This window comes from Phacochoerus africanus, chromosome 12 (assembly GCF_016906955.1).
Source record: "Phacochoerus africanus isolate WHEZ1 chromosome 12, ROS_Pafr_v1, whole genome shotgun sequence".
Taxonomy (NCBI): domain Eukaryota; kingdom Metazoa; phylum Chordata; class Mammalia; order Artiodactyla; family Suidae; genus Phacochoerus; species Phacochoerus africanus.
The window spans coordinates 26,643,153-26,663,908 of NC_062555.1; positions in this window are offsets into that span (position 1 = coordinate 26,643,153).

A 20,756-nucleotide genomic window follows, 5' to 3' on the forward strand; every position below is an offset into this window, starting at 1 on the left:
TATTCATAAAAGTGACAATAAACACAAGGAACAGCATAAGGCTAAACACAAAGATGCAAAAAAAGGACATCAAAATCATAAAATGTGGGGAAAGAAAGTAAGAAAAGAAAAGCCTTTTTTTTTTTTTTGAATGTATTTGAGCCTATATGACTATCAGGCTAAAACAGATATAGGAAGCAGATATAGCAAGGCGTTAACATATTTGAAAAACAAGGCAAACACAAATCAAAACCAAACAATACATTCACAAAAAAGTAAAAAGAGGACACAAGCATAAAGTAAAAGAAAATCATCCAACGAAAAAAAGAACAAAAGGGAAACACAGAATCAACTGGAAAACAAGGTTTAAAATGGCAATAAATACATGTTTATCAATAATTACCTTAAGTATCAAGGGACTGAATACTCCAAACAAAAGACAAGGAATGACAGACTGAATTTTAAAAAAAAAGAAAGACTGGAGTTCCCGTCGTGGCGCAGTGGTTAACGAATCCGACTAGGAACCATGAGGTTGCGGGTTCGGTCCCTGCCCTTGCTCAGTGGGTTAACGATCCGGCGTTGCCGTGAGCTGTGGTGTAGGTTGCAGACGTGGCTTGGATCCCGCGTTGCTGTGGCTCTGGCATAGGCCAGTGGCTACAGCTCTGATTCAACCCCTAGCCTGGGAACCTCCACATGCCTCGGGAGCGGCCCAAGAAATAGCAACAACAACAACAACAACAACAACAACAACAACAACAAAAAGACAAAAGACAAAAAAAAGAAAAAGAAAGACCCTACAATATGCTGCCTACAAGAGACTCACCTTAGGGCAAAGGACACATATAAATTGAAAGCAAGGGGATGGAAAAAGATATTTAATGTGAAAGGAAATGGCAGGAAAGCAGGAGTTGCAATGCTCCTATCAAGACAAAATAGACATTAAAACAAAGTCCATAAAGAAAGACAAAGGACACTATTTAATGATAAAAGGATCCACTCAAAAGAAGTTATTACACTTGTCCATATGTATGTCCCTAATATAGGCACACCCAAATACATACAAGTACTAAGAGATGTAAAAGGAAAAATTTATGTGAACACAGTAACAATAGGAGATTTTGGAGTTCCCTCGTGGTGCAGCAGAAATGAATCCGAATAGGAACCATGAGGTTGCAGGTTCAATCCCTGGTCTCATTCAGTGGGTTAAGGATCGAGCATTACCGTGAGCTGTGGTGTAGGTCACAGATGCAGCTCAGATCTGGTGTTGCTGTGGCTCTGGTGTAGGCTGGCGGCAACAGCTCTGATTAGACCCCTAACCTGGGAACCTCCATATGCCACGGGTATGGCCTTCAATAGACAAAAAATAAAAGGTAGGAGATTTTAACACCCCACTCACATCAATGGACAGACCCTCTAGACAGAAAATCAATACATCAGGAGGGATACTACATGACAGGACATTACATCCAAAAAACCCAGAATATACATTCTTTTCAAGTGCACATAGAACATTCTCAAGGATTGATCACATACTGGGGCAAAAATTAACTTCAAAGTAACTAAGACTATAGAAATTATTTCAAGCATCTTCTCTGACCACAATGGCATAAAACTAGAAATCAACCACAGTAAAAGAAATGAGAAAAAACTGACTACATGGAGACTAAACAACATGCTACTAAAAAACCAATGGGTCAATGAGGAAATCAAAAGGGAAATTAAAAAATGCTTTGAGACAAATGACAATGAAAACACAACAATACAAAATCTATGGGATGCTCCAAAAGCAGTTCTCAGAGGGAAGTCCATAGCGATATAGGCCTTCCTCAAAAAAGAAGAAAAGTCTCAAATCAACAACTTAACCTACCACCTAAAAGAATTAGAAAAAGAAGAACAAGCAAAACCTAAAGTTAGCAGAAAGGAAGGAAATTATAAAGATCAGAGAAGAAGTCAATAAAATAGATATTCAAAAAACAATAGAAAATCAATAAAACCAAGAGCTGGTTCTTTGAAAGTGAAAACAAAATTGACAAACCTCTGGCCAGAAGAAGAGAGAACCCCAATAAACAAAATAAGAAATGAAAAAGGGGAAATCTCAAAGGATACTTCAGAAATAAAAAAAGAGAGAGAGAATACTATGAACAATTTTATGCCAACAAATTTGATAGCCTAGAAGAAATATACAACTTTCCAGGAACATATAGCCCACAAAAACTGAATCAAGAAGAACTGAATCATTTGAAGAAACCGATCACTAGAAATGGAATTAAATATATAATAAAAGCACTCTCTATAAATAAAAGTCCAGGATCAAATGACTTCACAGGTGAAACTACCAAACATACAAAGAAGAAAGTATGCCCCTCCTTCTTAAACTTTTCCACAAGATTGAAGAGAAGGAACACTCCCAAATATATTCTATGAAGCCATCATCACTCTAATAACAAAACCATAAAAAGATACTACAAAAAGAAAATTATAGGCCAATATCTTTGATGAATAGAGATGCAAAAATTCTTGACAAAATTTTAGCCAACTGAATCCAATAACACATAAAAAAACATCATATACCACAAGCAAGTTCATAGGATGGTTCAAAATACACATATCCCAAGTTCACAACGATAGTTCAAAATATCTATATCAATCAATGTCATACACCACATTAGCAAAAGTAAAGTCAAAAACCACATGATCATCTCAATAGATGCGGAAAATGTATTTGACAAAATCCAAGATTGAATCATGGTAAACACTCTTATAGTAGGTATAGAAGGGACATATTTAAACATAATAAAAGCCATTTATGACAAAACCACAGCCAATATAATATGCAATGGAGAAAATGAAAGCCTTCCCAATAAAATCTGGAACAAGAAAAAAATGCCTACTCTCACCACTTTTATGCAGCATAGTATTGTAAATCCAAGCCATAGTAATCAGAAAAATGAAAGAAAAAAGTATCCAAATTGGAAGAGAAGAGGTAAAATCGTCACTCTACATAGATGACATGATACTATATATAGAAAACCCTAAGGATTCCACACAAAAACTACTGGAACTGATCAAACAATTCAGCAAAGTAGCAGGATACAATATTAACATTCAGAAATCAGTTGCATTTCTGTATAATAACAATGAAATGTTAGAAAGTGAATATAAAAAAATACATTTTAAAATTGAACCCAAGGGGTTCCCATTGTGGCATAGTGGAAACAAAACCAACTAGTAACCATGAGGTTGTGGGTTCAATCCCTGTCCTTGCTCAGTGGGTTAAGGATCTGGAATTGCCATGAGCTGTGGTGTAGGTTACCTCCATATGCCATCAGTGTGGCCCTAAAAAGAAAAATAAAATAAATAGCACCCCTCAAAATGAATACCTAGGAATAAACCTGACCAAGGAGGTGAAATATATTGAGAAGTATAAAACATTTTTTAAAAATTAAAGAAAGATTCAAAGAAATGGAAAGATATCCTTGCTCCTGGATTGGAAGAATTAACAATGTAAAAATGGCCATACTACCCAAAGTTAAAATTACATCTACAGATTTAATTCGATCCTATAAAATTGCCCATGGCATTTTTCACAGAACTGGAACAGATAATCCAAAAATTTATATGGCACAACAAAAGACCCAGAATTGCCAAAGCAATCCTGAGAAAAAAAAAACAAAGCGGGAGGCATAACTCTCCAAGACTTCAGACAATACTACAAAGCTACAGTAGAATAAATCAAGACAGTGTAATACTGGTACAATAACAGACATATGGAACAATGGAATAGAATGGAGCACCCAGAGATAAACCCAGACACTTATAGTCAATTAATCTTGACAAAGGAGGCAAGAATATAAAATGGGAAGATGTTGATTCAGGTAGTGGTGCTGGGAAAACTGGACACATGCATGTAAATCAAGTTAACTAGAACACATCCTCACACTGTGCACAAAAATAAACTCAAAATGGCTTCAAGACTTAAACATAATACAGGACACCATAAAACTAGAAGGAAGCATAGGCAAAACATTCTCTGACATCAACTATACAAATGCTTTCTTAGGTCAGTCACCCAGGGCAATAGAAATAAAACAAAAATAAACCAATGGGATCTAATCAAACTGACAAACTTTTGCATAGCAAAGGATACCACAAAAATGAAAAAACATACGGAATTGAAGAAAATTGTTGCAAAGGATGAAACCAACAAGGGCTTAATCTCCAAAATATACAAGACACTCATATAACTCAACAGCAAAAATACAAACAACCTAATTGAAAAATGGGCAGAAAGACCTAGACATTTCTCCAAAGAAGACATATGGATGGCCAATAGGCACATTAAAACATGCTCAACATCACCAATTAGTGAAATGCAAATAAAAACTACAATGAGATACCACCTCACATTGGTCAGAATGGCTGTTATTAATAAGTCTACAAATGACAAATGCTGGAAAGCATGTGGAGAAAAAGGAACCCTCATACACTATTTATACAACTATGGAAAACAGTATGAAGGTACCTCAGAAAACTAAATATACAATTACCACATGATCTAGCAATCTGATTCCTGCGTATATACCTGGAAAAAAGTGTAATTCAAAAAGATAAGTAAACTGATATGTTCATTGCAGCACTATTCACAATAGCTAAACATTGGAACAACTTAAATGGCCATCAATAGATGAATGGATTAAGAAGATGTGATACATATAAACAATAAAATACTACTAAACTATAAAAAGGACAAAATAATGCCATTTGCAGCAACATGGATGCAACTAGACTTTCTCATACTAAGTGAAGTAAGTCAGAAATACAAAGATAAATACTATATGATATCCCTTATATGTGGAATCTAAAATATGGCATAAATGAACCTGTCTACAAAAGAGAAACAGACCCACAGAAATATACAATAGACTGTGGTTGCTGAGGGGGTGGGGGGAGGGCATGGGATGGACTGGGAGTTTCGGGTTAGTAGATGGAAGGTATTACATTTAGAATGGATAAGTAATGAGGTCCTATTACTCATATCCATATTGAAATATATCTAATCCCTTGGGATAGGCCATAATGGAAAATAATATAAGAAAAGAAATGTATGTATGACTAGGTCATTTTTCCATACAGCAGAAATTGGCACATTTTAAATCAACTACATTAATTTGAAAAAAGCTTAAGAGTTCCTGTTGTGGTGCAGCAGAAACTAATATGACTAGGAACCATGAGGTTGTGGGGTAGATCTCTGGCTTTGTTCAGTGGGTTAAGGATCTGGCATTGCCCTGAGCCGTGGTGGAGTTTGCAGATGTGGCTTGGATCTGGCATTGCTATGACTGCAGTGTAGGCCAGCAGCTGTATCTCTGATTAGACCCCTAGCCTGGGAACCTCCATATGCCATTGGTGCAACTGTAAAAAGAAAAAATAAACAAAAGCTTAAAATAAAAAGAAAAAGGAAAAGCAATCCAAACACAGTATACATGATTGCCTTCAAATCAGAAGAGAACAAAAGATAAAAGGAAGAAAAACCATCTACAAAAACAAACCCCAAACAATCAGCAAAATGGCAAGAAGAACATACATATCAATAATTGCCTTAAATATAAATGGGTTAAATGCTCCAAACAAAAGAGATAGTCTGGCTGAATGGATACAAAATCAAGATCCGTGTATATTCTGTTTATAAGAGCCCCACTTCAGATCTAGGGACACATACAGACTGAGAGTGAGAGGATGGAAAAAGGTATTCCACACAAGTAGTAATCAAAAGAAACTGAGAGCAGCACACATATCAAAGTAGACTTTAAAATAAGACTGTTGCAAGAGACAAAGAATGACACTGCATAATGATTAAGAGATTAAGCCAAAAAGAAAGAACAACTGTAAATATGAATGCACCCAACATAGGAGCACCTTAATATATAGGGCAAATGTTAAAAGACAGAAAAGGAGAAATAGACATTAATACAATAATACAAAATGACATTAATACTCCCCTTACATCAATGGACAATCAAGACAGAAAAATCAATAAAGAAACACAGGCCTTAAATGACACATTAGACAAGATGCACTAAATGGTTTGGCCTCCATATGTTTGTTTTTTTGCAGTTTCTTTCTTATATTTGATTTCTAATCTCATAGTGTTTTTTGTCGGAAAAAATTCTTGATAATTTTAAATTTCTTAAATTTGTCCAGGTTTTATTTGTGGCACAGGCTGTGATCTATTCTGGAGAAGTTTCCATGTGCACTTTCAAAGAAAGTGTACTGTATTGCTTTCAGTTTGAATATTATATAAATATCAATATGCTACTAAAACACTAATGGATCACTGAAGAAATCAAAGAGAAAATTAAAATAAAAACCTAGGGACAAATGAAAATGAAAAAAAAAAAAGTCAATCCAAAACCTATAGGTCACAGCAAAACCAGTTCTAAGAATGAAGTTCATAGATATACTAGCTTACCTCAGAAAATAAAAAAAATCTCAAACAACCTAAACTTACACCTAAAGCAACTAGAGAAAGATGAACAAACAAAGCTCATAATTAGTAGGAAAAAAAGCTATCACAAAGTTCATAGTAGAAATAAGTGAAGTAGAGGCTAAAAAGAAAACAAAATGGAGGACTTCCCATTGTGGCTCAGAGGGTTAAGAACCTAGCATAGTGTCAAGAACCTAGCCTCCTTCAGTGGGTTAAGTATCTGTCATTGCCACAATCTGTGATGAGGGTTGTAGATGTGGCTTGGGTCTGACATTGCTGTGGCTGTAATGTAGGCCAGAAGCTATAGCTCTAATCTGGGCATATCCATCCATCTGTTGCAGGTACAGCCTTAAAAAAATGAAAATAAAAAAAACAAAAGAGAAGATCAATGAAACTAAAAACCAATTATTTGAAAAACTAAACAAAATAATCCACCTTTAGCAAGACACATCAAGAAAAAACAAAATAGTTACAACTGAAGCCACAGAAATACAAAGGGTTATAAGAGAATAACATAAGAATCTAAATGCCAATGAAATGGACAAACTAGAAGAAACAGACAAATTCTTAGGAAGGTATAACTTTCTAATAATGAATCAGGAAGAAACAGAAAATGTTCACTTACCAATCACAAGCACTGAAATTGAAATAGTGATTTAAAAACTTCTAACAAGCAAAGGTCCAGAACCAGATGGCTTAACAGCAAACTCCACCAAACATTTAGAGAATTAACACCAATCCTTCTGAAGCTATTCCCGCCAAAATGGCAGATAAAGGAACATTTCTGAAATCATTCTATGAGGCCACCATCATCCTGATATCAAAACCAGACAAAGATATAAGAAAAAGAAAATTTCAGGATAATACTACTGATGAACTTAGATGCAAAATTCCTCAAGAAAATACCAGCAAACTGTATCTAACAACAAGTTTAAATGATCATACATTTTGATCAAGTTTGATTTATCCTGGGGCTCAAGTTCTCTTCAATATCTACAAACCAATCATTGTAATACACATTAAGAAATTGAATAAAATGACATAATCATCTCAATAATTGCAGAACTTTTTTTGACAAAATTCAACACCCGTTTTTGATAAAAACTCTCCAGAAAGAAAGCTATCCACACCAATAAATATTAAGACCACACTGGATGCACAGTGATGCTTCCAACTAAAAACAGCCCTTCAGGACTACAGCGGTTGTTTTTCCTAAGCCCATAGAGCAAGAGAGAAATTAGTAAAATAAGGAATCAAACATTATCAATTAAATGATAAAGAGAATTCTCCTGAGAACAATGAAAGAGACCTAGTCCTTCTAATAGACTCCAGGTTCAAAAAGGAGATAATGATAATGCTGAAGGAATTAAGAAAAGCTATCAAGAGAAACTATACATTACTCTATTACTATAAAATGAAATAGAAATTATAAGTAGAAGACAATTAAAATTGGAAAATTCATTTGTTCACATAAAAGCTGAGCTAAAGGCAATGAATAGCAGAATGAATAATGCGTAAGAATGAATACATGTTCTGGAAAATAGAATAATGGATATCACCCAATAAGAACAACACACAGGAGGCCAAATTGAAAAAAAAAGTAATAGGAAAGAGGACAAGATGGCGGAGGAGTAGGGGGACACGCTCGCCTTCTCCCACAAACACAACAAAAAAAGCACATCTACAGAATAAATGACTCTCACAGAACAGCAACCAATCGCTGGCAGAAGAACCTAAACTCCAATAAAGGCAAGAAGTTTGTGACATTACTGGGCAGAACGGGAGAAAAGAGGAGAGTGAGAGAAGGTGATTCCGAGCTGGACGGGCACTCCCGAAAAGGAACTGCGGAGGAGAAAGGGATCCTGCACCCTGGAAAGTCACCTATTTGGGGGAAAGATCAAATGAACCGGAGGAATCTCCAGGTGCAGAGAAGAGTGTAGCAGTAAGTTGGAGTAAAGAAAAGCCGATCAAGAACCGAACGGACCATCTGAACTACGGGCACAGTCACCAAAAATTGAGACACCTGGGTGGGGGCTGGGCACCGAGTCCTCGGCTCCAGAGGTTAGTCCCGGGGCTGGGGGGCGGGGCGGAGCAGAAACTGCTTGGGAGGTCTAGAAACCATTTGATGGGGCAGAGACTGCCTGGGAGACTAGAAAACAAAGCTGTTGCAGAGGAAGGGAGCAATACTCTAGGGGTGGGGAAGTGGAAAGCCGCATCAGAGGGAACCTGGGAGAAGAGCCTGGTCTGCGCCCGTGCTGGGGAGGGGAGATAAGAAGGGGTGGGTCCCCGTAGAATACCCCCCACGCCACAGCAAGCTTACAGGCCCACTAGCTAGCTGAAAGCTGTGCTTCCCAGTGCATCCCCTCCCCCCACCCCCACCACCCCCTATGCTCTCGCCCAACCTGGGGCTGCCTGCCATCCAGGAGGGCTGGCCTCAACAATTGCCTGAAGCCTACCACCGCAGGGGCTGTCCCTGCACAGGCCTGCTTGCCCTTTGGAGGGGCTACACTTCCGCAGAGTAGCACCAAACACCACCAGCCCCCGAGAAAAGGCCTGCAGCCCAGAAAAGCTAGAACAAGCCTAGCCAGGCTGTGAATAGATCTGCCTAGTTCTCGGACGGTTTTTCTGAGTTGGGGTGCCCCAGAGAGGAGCCTCTTGGATTTCCAATGGCCCTGCTACCCGCCCAAGCCCCCAGAGGGTGCCAAGCTCTAGAGGATCAGCTGCATAAGACTGCCAGCTCCAGGCAGGACCCCCTGCAGTCCAGAAAAGCTGCAACAAGCCTGGCGGACTCAGGAAAAGATCTCAGATGGTTTTTCTGAGTCAGGCTGCCCCGGGAAGGAGCCTCTTGAGTTTCCAACAGCCCTGCTACTTGCCCAAGACAACAGGGGGTGCCAAGACCTAGTGGACAAGCTGCATAGGACTGCCAGCTCCAGGCAGGACCTCCTGCAGCCCAGAAAAGCTGCAACCAGCTTGGCCAAGGCAGGAAAAGATCTCAGATGGTCTTTCTGAGTCGGGCTGCCCTGGAGAGGAGCCTCTTGGGTTTCCAGCGGCCCTGCTACCCGCCCAAGCCCCCAGGGGGTGCCTCACTCCCGTGGAATAGCTGCTCAGCATCACCAGCTCCCTGGAAGAGCCCCTGCAGCCCAGAAATCTGCAACAAGCTTGGCCAGACTGTGAAAAGATCCGCCTACATTCTCAGGCCATCCTTCTGAGTTGGGCTGCCCTAGGGAAGAGCCTCTTAGGTTCTCAGTGACCCAGATAGCTGCTCCAGCCCCCAGGCGGTGCTGCACTCCTGAGGAAGAGCTGCCCAACACCGCCAAACCCTGCAAGAACCCCACAGCCTAAAAACACCAGAGCAAGCTCTGCATGACCAAGTGAAATCTGCTACCATCGTGGTGTGGACCTCCCTGTCCTGTCTGCCCTCAGGAAGTCCTCCTTTGCTTCAAAGAAACACTGTTAGCCCCATCAACACTCCAGAAAAGCCACACTGCCTCAAAAAAGATTGACCAACAATGCCAGCCCTCAGGAAATATTCCACAGCAGTGACAAGGCAAACACTGCCCGATAATGGAGAGTACAACTCCCCCAGGAAAAAGAAAACAACAAGCAAGATGAAGAAGCTGAGAAACCACCCCCAGTCAAACCAACAAGAGAACTCACCTAAAACAGTCAACAATGAAACAGATCTCTGCAGTCTGACAGACCTGGAGTTCAAAAGAGAAATAGTGAAAATACTGAAGGAATTAAGAGAAGATATGAACAGTAATGCAGATACCCTCAGAAAGGAACTAGAAAATATAAGGAGGAGCCAAGAAAAACTAGAACATTCATTGGCAGAGATGCAAACTGAACTAAGGGCAGTAAAAACCAGAATGAATAATGCAGAAGAACGAATCCGTGATATGGAAGATAGAATAATGGAAATCACTCAATCCGGTCAACAGACAGAAAACCGAATCAAAAAACTGGAAAGCAATCTAAGAGACCTATGGGATAATATAAAGCGGGCCAATCTACGCATAATAGGAATTCCAGAAGGAGTAGAAAAAGATAAGGGGATGGAAAATATATTTGAAGAAATTATCGATGGAAACTTCCCAAATCTAAAGGATACTGGGTTCAAGATAGGAGAAGCACAGAGGGCCCCAAACAAACTGAACCCAAATAGACCCACAGCAAGACACATCATAATAAAAATGGCAAAAGGTAGTGATAAAGAGAGGATCCTAAAGGCAGCAAGAGAAAAACAGAATGTTACCTACAAGGGAACCCCCATAAGAATATCAGCTGATTACAGAAACACTACAGGCCAGGAGGGAATGGCAAGAGATATTTAAAGTGCTAAAAGGAAAAAATATGCAACCTAGAATACTCTATCCAGCAAGAATATCATTTAAAATAGAAGGGGAAATAAAAATGTTTTCCAACAAACAAAAACTTAAAGAATACAGCAACACAAAACCCAGGTTAAAGGAAATATTGAAAGGGCTTCTCTAAACCAAAAGGAAAGGAAGGAAAGGGAAGAAAAAAAGAAAAGAAAAAAAAAAAGAAGAAGAAGAGGAAGAACTAGGACTGAGGACACCGCAATCAGAGAGCAGTCACTCAAATAAGCCAGCATACAGATTTAATCATGAACATGCTTCAAACAAAATAAAATTAAAAAGAAAAAAATAAAAAGAGTCATCAAAACCATAAAATGTGGGCAAGGGATGTTAGGAAGTAAAGAACCCTTTTTGTTTGTTTCTTTGTATGTTTCCCATCTTAATTTTAATATAGTAATGAAGTGTTTGAACTTATAGGACCATCAGGCTAAAACACACAATTATGGGAAGGGGTTAGCATACTTAAAAAACAGGGCAACCACAAGCCAAAACCAAATATTGCATTTGCAAAAAATGAAAAAAAAATACACTCAAGCAGATAATAACAGGAGACCATCCAACCAAAAAAAAAAAAAAAAAAAGAAAGAAAGGAAGAATGGAGAACCATAGAATCAACAGGAACACGAGGTTCAAATGGCAATAAATAATCATCTATCAATTATCACCTTAAATGTCAATGGACTGAATGCCCCAATCAAAAGACACAGAGTGGCTGAGTGGATAAAAAGGCAAAAACCTTCAATATGCTGCCTACAAGAAACTCACCTTAGGACAAAAGATACATATAGATTGAAAGTGAAAGGGTGGGGAAAAATATTTCACGCCAATAGACGTGACAGAAAAGCAGGAGTCGCAACGCTCGTATCAGACAAAATAGACTTTAAAACAAAAGACGTAAAGAAAGACAAAGAAGGACACTACTTAATGATTAAGGGATCCATCCAAAGAGAGGATGTTACTATCGTCAACATATATGCCCCAAATACAGGAGCACCCAGATACATACAACAAATATTAACAGACATAAAGGGAGATATTGATGAGAATACAATCATAGTAGGAGACCTTAATACCCCCCTCACATCAATGGACAGATCCTCTAGACAGAAAACCAATAAAGCAACAGAGATCCTAAAGGAAACAATAGAAAAGTTAGACTTCATTGATATCTTCAGCACACTACATCCAAAAAAAGCAGAATACACATTCTTCTCAAATGCTCATGGAACATTCTCAAGAATTGACCACATCTTGGGACACAAAGCTAATCTCAATAAATTTAGGAGCATAGAAATTATCTCAAGTATCTTCTCTGACCACAATGCCATGAAATTAGAAACCAACCATGGGAGAAGGAAACAGAAAAAACCCACTACATGGAGACTAAACAACATGCTACTAAAAAACCAATGGGTCAATGAGGAAATCAAGAAGGAAATGAAAAACTACCTTGAAACAAACGATAATGAAGACACAACCTCTCAAAATCTTTGGGATGCTGCGAAAGCAGTGCTCAGAGGGAAATTTATAGCAATACAGGCCTTTCTCAAAAAAGAAGAAAGATCCCAAATGGACAACTTAACGCTCCACCTAAACGAATTAGAAAAAGAAGAAAAAAAAGGCCTAAAGTCAGCAGAAGGAAGGAAATTATAAAGATCAAAGAAGAAATCAATAAAATAGAGACTCAAAAAACAATAGAGAAAATTAATAAAAGCAAGAGCTGGTTCTTTGAAAAGGTGAACAAAATTGACAAACCCCTGGCCAGACTCACTAAAAAGAGGAGAGGAAGAACCCAAATAACCAAAATTATAAATGAAAAAGGAGAAATCACAACGGATACAGCAGAAATACAAAAAACCATAAGAGAATACTATGAACAACTAGACGGCAACAAGTTTGACAATCTGGAAGAAATGGACAATTTTCTAGAATCTTACAGCCTGCCAAAACTGAATCAAGTAGAAACAGACCAACTGAACAGACCGATCACTAGAAATGAAATTGAAGAGGTCATAAAATCACTCCCTACAAATAAAAGTCCAGGACCAGATGGCTTCACAGGTGTATTTTATCAAACATATAAAGAGGAATTGGTGCCCATCCTCCTTAAACTCTTTCAAAAGGTTGAAGAAGAAGGAATACTCCCAAGGACATTCTATGATGCCACCATCACCCTCATTCCAAACCCAGACGGAGATACCACCAAAAAAGAAAACTATCGCCCAATATCATTGATGAATATAGATGCAAAAATTCTCAACAAAATCTTAGCCAACCGAATCCAACAACATACCAAAAAAAGTATACACCATGACCAGGTAGGGTTCATCCCAGGTTCACAAGGATGGTTCAACATATGCAAATCAATCAGCATCATACACCACATTAACAAAAAAAAAAGTCAAAAATCATATGATCATCTCAATAGACGCAGAAAAAGCATCTGACAAAGTCCAACATCCATTCATGATCAAGACCCTCGCCAAAGTGGGTATAGAGGGAACATTCCTGAATATAATCAAAGCCATTTATGCGAAACCCACAGCAAATATAATCGTCAATGGGGAAAAACTGAAAGCCTTCTCACTCCAATCTGGAACAAGACAGGGATGCCCACTCTTACCACTGCTCTTCAACAGAGTTTTGGAAGTCCTAGCCACAGCAATTAGACAAACAAAAGAAATAAAAGGCATCCATATAGGAAGAGAAGAGATCAAACTGTCACTGTATGCAGATGATATGACACTATACATAGAAAACCCTAAGGACTCAACCCCCAAACTCCTTGAACTGATTAATAAATTCAGCAAAGTAGCAGGATATAAGATTAACATTCAGAAGTCAGTTGCATTTCTGTATACCAGCAATGAAATACTAGAAAAGGAATACAAAAATACGATACCTTTTAAAATTGCACTTCACAAAATCAAATACCTCGGAATACACCTGACCAAGGAGGCAAAGGACCTATATGCCGAGAACTATAAAACTTTAATCAAAGAAATCAAAGAAGATGTAAAGAAATGGAAAGATATTCCATGTTCCTGGATGGGGAAAAGCAATATTGTAAAAATGGCCATACTACCCAAAGCAATCTACAGATTCAGTGCAATCCCTATCAAATGACCCAGGACAGTTTTCACAGAACTAGAACAAACAATCCAAACATTTATATGGAACCACAAAAGACCCAGAATCGCCAAAGCAATCCTGAGAAACAAAAACCAAGCAGGAGGCATACCTCTCCCAGACTTCAAGAAATACTACAGAGCCACAGTCATCAAAACAGTGTGGTACTGGTATCAAAACAGACAGAAAGACCAATGGAACAGAAGAGAGAATCCGGAAATAAACCCTGACACCTATGGTCAATTAATCTTTGACAAGGGAGGCAAGAACATCAAATGGGAAAAAGAAAGTCTATTCAGCAAGCATTGCTGGGAAAGCTGGACAGCTGCATGCAAAGCAATGAAACTAGAACACACCCTCACACCATGCACAAACATAAACTCCAAATGGCTGAAAGACTTAAATATACGACAGGACACCATCAAACTCCTGGAAGAAAACATAGGCAAAACACTCTCGGACATCAACATCATGAATATTTTCTCAGGTCAGTCTCCCAAAGCAATAGAAATTAGAGCAAAAATAAACCCATGGGACCTCATCAAACTGAAAAGCTTTTGCACAGCAAAGGAAACCCAAAAGAAAACAAAAAGACAACTTACAGAATGGGAGAAAACAGTTTCAAATGATGCAACCGACAAGGGCTTAATCTCTAGAATATATAAGCAACTTATACAACCCAACAGCTAAAAAACCAACCAATCAATGGAAAAATGGGCAAAAGACCTGAATAGACATTTCTCCAAAGAAGATATACAGATGGCCAACCAACACATGAAAAAATGCTCAACATCGCTGGTTATAAGAGAAATGCAAATCAAAACTACCATGAGATATCACCTCACACCAGTCAGAATGGCCATCATTAATAAATCCACAAATAACAAGTGCTGGCGGGGCTGTGGAGAAAAGGGAACCCTCCTGCACTGTTGGTGGGAATGTAAACTGGTACAGCCACTATGGAGAACAGTTTGGAGATACCTTAGAAATCTATACATAGAACTTCCATATGACCCCGCAATCCCACTCTTGGGCATCTATCCGGACAAAACTCTACTTAAAAGAGACACGTGCACCCGCATGTTCATTGCAGCACTATTCACAATAGCCAGGACATGGAAACAACCCAGATGTCCATCGACAGATGATTGGATTTGGAAGAGGTGGTATGTATACACAATGGAATACTACTCAGCCATAAAAAAGAATGACATCATGCCATTTGCAGCCACATGGATGGAGCTAGAGAATCTCATACTGAGTGAAATGAGCCAGAAAGACAAAGACAAATGCCATATGATATCACTTATAACTGGAATCTAATATCTAGCACAAATGAACATCTCAGAAAAGAAAATCATGGACTTGGAGAAGAGACTTGTGGCTGCCTGATGGGAGGGGGAGGGAGTGGGAGGGATCGGGAGCTTGGGCTTATCAGACACAACTTAGAATAGATTTACAAGGAGATCCTGCTGAATAGCATTGAAACTTTGTCTAGATACTCATGTTGCAACAGAAGAAAGGGTGGGGGAAAAATATAATTGTAAGGTACACATGTAAGGATAACCTGACCCCCTTGCTGTACAGTGGGAAAATAAAAAAAAGAAGAATATACAACGGAGGAAAGTCTCTTAAATAAGTGGCACTGGACAACTAGATGTAGAAGAATGCAATTAGAATATTTTCTATCACCAAACACAAAAATAGACTCCAAGTGGATTAAAGACCTTATTGTAAGGTCTTTACACTGTAAAACCCATGGAGGAAATCATAGGCACAACACACTTTGACACAAATTGCAGCAATATCTTTTTGGATCCACCTCCTAGAGTAATGAAAAGAAAAATAAAATTAGAAAATATGATTTAATTAAAATTTTAAAAACTTTTGCACAGGAAGGAAGACCATGAACAAAATGAAAGGACCATTCTCAGAATAGGAGAAAATATTTGAAAATGAAGGGACTAACAAGGGATTAATCTCCAAAATACACAAACAACTCATGCAGCTCAATATCGAAACAAACAAAAAATGAGCAGAAGATATAAATAGACATTTCTCAAAGAAGATATATAGATTGCCAAAAAGCACATGAACAGATGCTCAACATCACGAATTATTAGAGAAATGCAAATCAAAACTGTAATGAGTCAATCAGAATGGCCATCAAAAAAATCTATAAACAATAAATGCTAGAGAGGGTGTGGAGAAAAGAGAACACTCCTACAATGTTTGTGGAAATGTAAATTGGCACAACCAATATGGAGAACAGTACTGACTTACCTTAAAAAACTAAAAATAGAGCTAACAGATGATCTGGCAATCCCACTTCTAGGCATATATCCAGACAAAAACATAATTAAAAAAGCCACATGGAACACAATATTCATTGAAGTACTATTTACAATAGCCAAGACATGAGACAACCTAAATGTCCGCAGAGGAATGGATAAAGAAGTTTTGGGGTGTGTGTGTGTGTGTGTGTGTGTGTATGTGTGTGTGTGTGTGTGTGTGTGTGTGTGTAGTATAGAATATTGCCCAGCCATAAAAAAGAATGAAATAATGCCATTTGCAGCAATATGGATGGACATAGAGATTATCATATAAATGAATTAAAGCAGACAAAGACAAATATTATATGAGATCACTAATATGTGGAATCTTATAAAATAATACTAATGAATGTATTTACAGAATAGAGGCACAGATTTTTAAAAACAAACCTATGATCACCGAAGTGGAAATGTCGGTGGGAGGGAGGGATAAATTAATAGTTTGAGATGAACATATACACACTATACTATATGTAAAATAGATAACCAACAATGATCTACTATATAGCAGGAGAAATCTACTCAATATTCTGTAATAACCTATATGGGAAAATAGTTTGAAAAAGATGAAATCACTTTGCTATACAACTGAAACACCACATTTTAAAGCAACTATACTATACTCCAATTAAAAAAGAAATAACATGTTCATCTTGTATTTTCCTTTCTCCAATTCAGTCATTTCCTCAAGGAGAACTAAGTTTTTTTAAATTGAAATGGTATTTAAAAGTCAAGATATGGGTTCTAGGTGTATTCATTTCTGTCTGGATGGCCTTGCTTCTGATTGTTTTCAATAGACAGAGCTAGGAAATATAGGCATGAGCACACACACACACGCACCATGGAGACGTTGCAGGTTTGATTCCAGACCACCACAATAAAAAGACTATTGAAATAAAGTGATTCCTTTGTGGTGCAAAAGCTTGTCAGTTTAATTAAGATCCCACTGGTTTATTTTTGCGTTTATTTCTGTTGCTTTGGGAGACTGACCTGAGAAAACACTTGTAAAGTTGATGTCAGAGAATGTTTTGCCTATGTTCTCTTCCAGGAGTTTGATGGTGTCCTGTCTTATATTTAAGTCTGTAAGACATTTTGAGTTTATTTTCATGCATGGTGTGAGGGTGTGTTCCAGATTCATTGATTTGCATGCACTGTCCAGGTTTCCCAGCAATTCTTGCTGAAAAGACTGCCTTTTTCCCATTTTATGTTCTTGCCTCCTTTGTCAACAATTAATTGCCCAGAGATGTCTGGGTTTATTTCTGGGTTCTCTATTCTGTTCCTTGGTCTGTGTGTCTGTTTGGTACCAGTACCACACTGTCTTGATGACTGTGGCTTTGTAATAGTGCCTGAAGTCTGGGAGAGGTATGCCTCCTGCTTGGTTTTTGTTTCTCAGAATTGCTTTGGCAATCCTGGGACTTTTGTGGTTCCATATAAAATTTTGGATTGTTTGTTCTAGTTCTGTGAAAAATATCCTGGGTAATTTGATAGGGATTGCACTGAATCTGTAGATTGCTTTGGGTAGTATGGCCATTTTTACGATATTAATTTTTCCAACCCAGGAGCATGGAATATCTTTCCATTTCTTTACATCTTCTTTAATTTCTTTAATTAATGTTTTATAGTTCTCGGCATACAAGTTTTGCATATCAAAAGAAACCAAAAAGAAAAAAAAAGGACAACTTACAGAATAGGAGAAAATACTTTCAAATAATGCAACTGAGGGCTTAATCTCTAAAATATACAAACAACTTATACAACTCAACAGCAAAAAAAGCCAACAACCCAACTGACAAATGGGCAAAAGACCTGAATAAACATTTTTACAAGGAAGATGTACAGATGGCCAACAAGAACATGAAAAAATGCTCAACATCCTGATTATTAGAGGAATACAAATCAAAACTACCATGAGATACCGCCTCACAACAGTCAGAATGGCCATCATTATTAAGTCCACAAATAACAAATGCTGGAGCAGGTGTGGAAAAAAGGGATCCCTCCTGAACTGTTGGTGGTAATGTAAGCTGGTATAACCACTGTGGAGAACAGTATGGAAGTACCTTAGAGAACTATACATAGAACTACCATATGACCCAGCAATCCCACTCTTGGGCTTACATCTGGACAAAACTTTCCTTGGAAAAGAACATGCACCTGCATGTGCATTGCAGCACTATTCACAATAGCCAAGATATGGAAACAACCCAAATGCCCATTGACAGATGATTGGATTAGGAAGATGTGGTATATATACACAATGGAATACTACTTAACCATAAAGAAGAACAAAATAATGCCATTTGCAGCCACATGGATGGAACTAGAGATTCTCATACTGAGTGAAGTCAGAAAAAGAAAGACAAATACCTATGATATCACTTATATCTGGAATCTAATATGAGGCAAAAATGCACCTTTTCACAGAGAAGAAAATCATGGACTTGGAGAATAGACTTGTGGTTGCCAGTGGGGAGGGGGAGGGAGCGGGATGGATTGGGAGCTTGGGGTTAATAGCTGCAAATTATTGCCTTTGGAATGCATTGGCAATGAGATCCTGCTGTATAGCACTGGGAACTATGTCTAGTCACTTATGATGGAGCCTGATAATGTAAGAAAAAAGAATGTATACATGTATGTGTAACTGGGTCAACATGCTATATAGTAGAAAAAAATAATGTATTGGGGAAATAAAAAAATAAAAAATAAAAGAAATAAAATGATTCACGCATTTTTCCTAGTGCATATAAAAGTTATTTATAATGTAGTTAATTATGCAAAGCATTATGCCTAAAAAGACAATGTACGTATCTTAATTTGAAAACTTTTTTTTACTAAAAAAATCAAATATTCACTTGAGCCTTCAGTGATTCATAATCTTTTAGCTGGTAGAGGGATTAAAACATTTCAACAATTACCAAAATGTGTCACAGAGACACAAATTGAGATGCTGTTGAGAATGGTGCCTATAGACTTGCTGGATGTGAGATTTCCACAAAACTTATTAATAAAAGATGCAGTATCTGGAAAGCACAATAAAGCAAAGTGCAGTAAAACAAGGTCTGTCCATAGGCACACATATCTGTTTCTAGATCTGCCTGTATTTTAAAAAATAGGAGTCAACAACAACTTCTTGCAGTTCTATTCCAACACAACAGGTTTTTTTTTTTTCATTGTTCCAAATTTGAACTCTCATCTGACAGTGAGAAACCAGGGTTGCAATATCAATATTTTGCTTATTCCCACAGTTTTCAACCAGTCCCCTGATCCCATTGTTGGCCTTTCCGTCTTAGTCTGCCTCTTCAGTCCCAGGCCTGATGATCCCCACCATCTCCATGTTATAGCTGAGCAGGCGTCCTCTGGCACTTGGTTCCTGCAGAGCTCTCCAGTTCCATCTGTATCAATGGCAGGAGAATTAAACGGCATTTTTTTTAGAAGACAGAAAAAAAAAAACCACTGAGGAGGGACAAGATGGCAGAGTAGAAGAACATTGAGCTCTTCTCTCATGACCACACCAAACTCACAACTAAATGCTGAACAACCATCAATAAAAAAAATCCTACAACCTTCCAAAAAATGTTATTTACATCCAATGATATAATGAAGAAATTAACATAATAAAACAGGAGAGGCACTCACAAATTAAATTCCAAACTTCCTATGTGGGCAACCTACTAACAGGAGAATAATTATATCACAGAAATTATCTCACAGGAGTGAGAGCTCTGAAACCCACATCAGGATACCCTAAAGTTAGACACTAGGAGAAGGAGCATCAAGAGAATTTGGTTTGGCTTCTTTTTTGGCTGCCACTGCAGCATGTGGAAAATCCCCAGTCAGGGATCAAACCTCAGCCATGGCAGTGACCCAATTGCTGCAGTAACAATGCCAGATCCTTAACCTGCTGAGCTACAAGGGAACTCAAGGCCAGTATGGCTTGATTGCAGGAGGTCTAGGCCTAGTAGAAATAGACTCCACTTAAAAAGGGTGCACACACGATCCTGCATGCACTGGGACACTGGGAAAAAACAATGACTTCATAGGCTCCTGGACAAGACTTTCCTGCTGGTCCTGGAGGTTCTCCTGGGAAGACAGAGGGCATCTGTGGCTCTCACTGGGTTCATAAAAGCTGTTAGAAGTCATATTGTTGAGTGTTCATCTATGCAAACTCTTATGGAGGCAGATATTTTGCTTGGGTCAAAAGCACCAAGACATGGCCCCACCCATCAGCCTGTAGGCTCCAGTGCTGGGACACCTCAGGCCTAACAACCAATAGAACAGGAATGCAATATCACCCATAAGCAGACAAGCTGCCAAAAGTCTTCAGCCCACAGCCCCTTCTACACCTATCCCTTGACATGACCCTGCTCAACAGAGGGCCAAGACCCAGCTCTACCCATCAGTGAGGAGGTAGCAGCCCCTCCCCATGAAGCATGCAAAAGACTCTAGACCATCTTC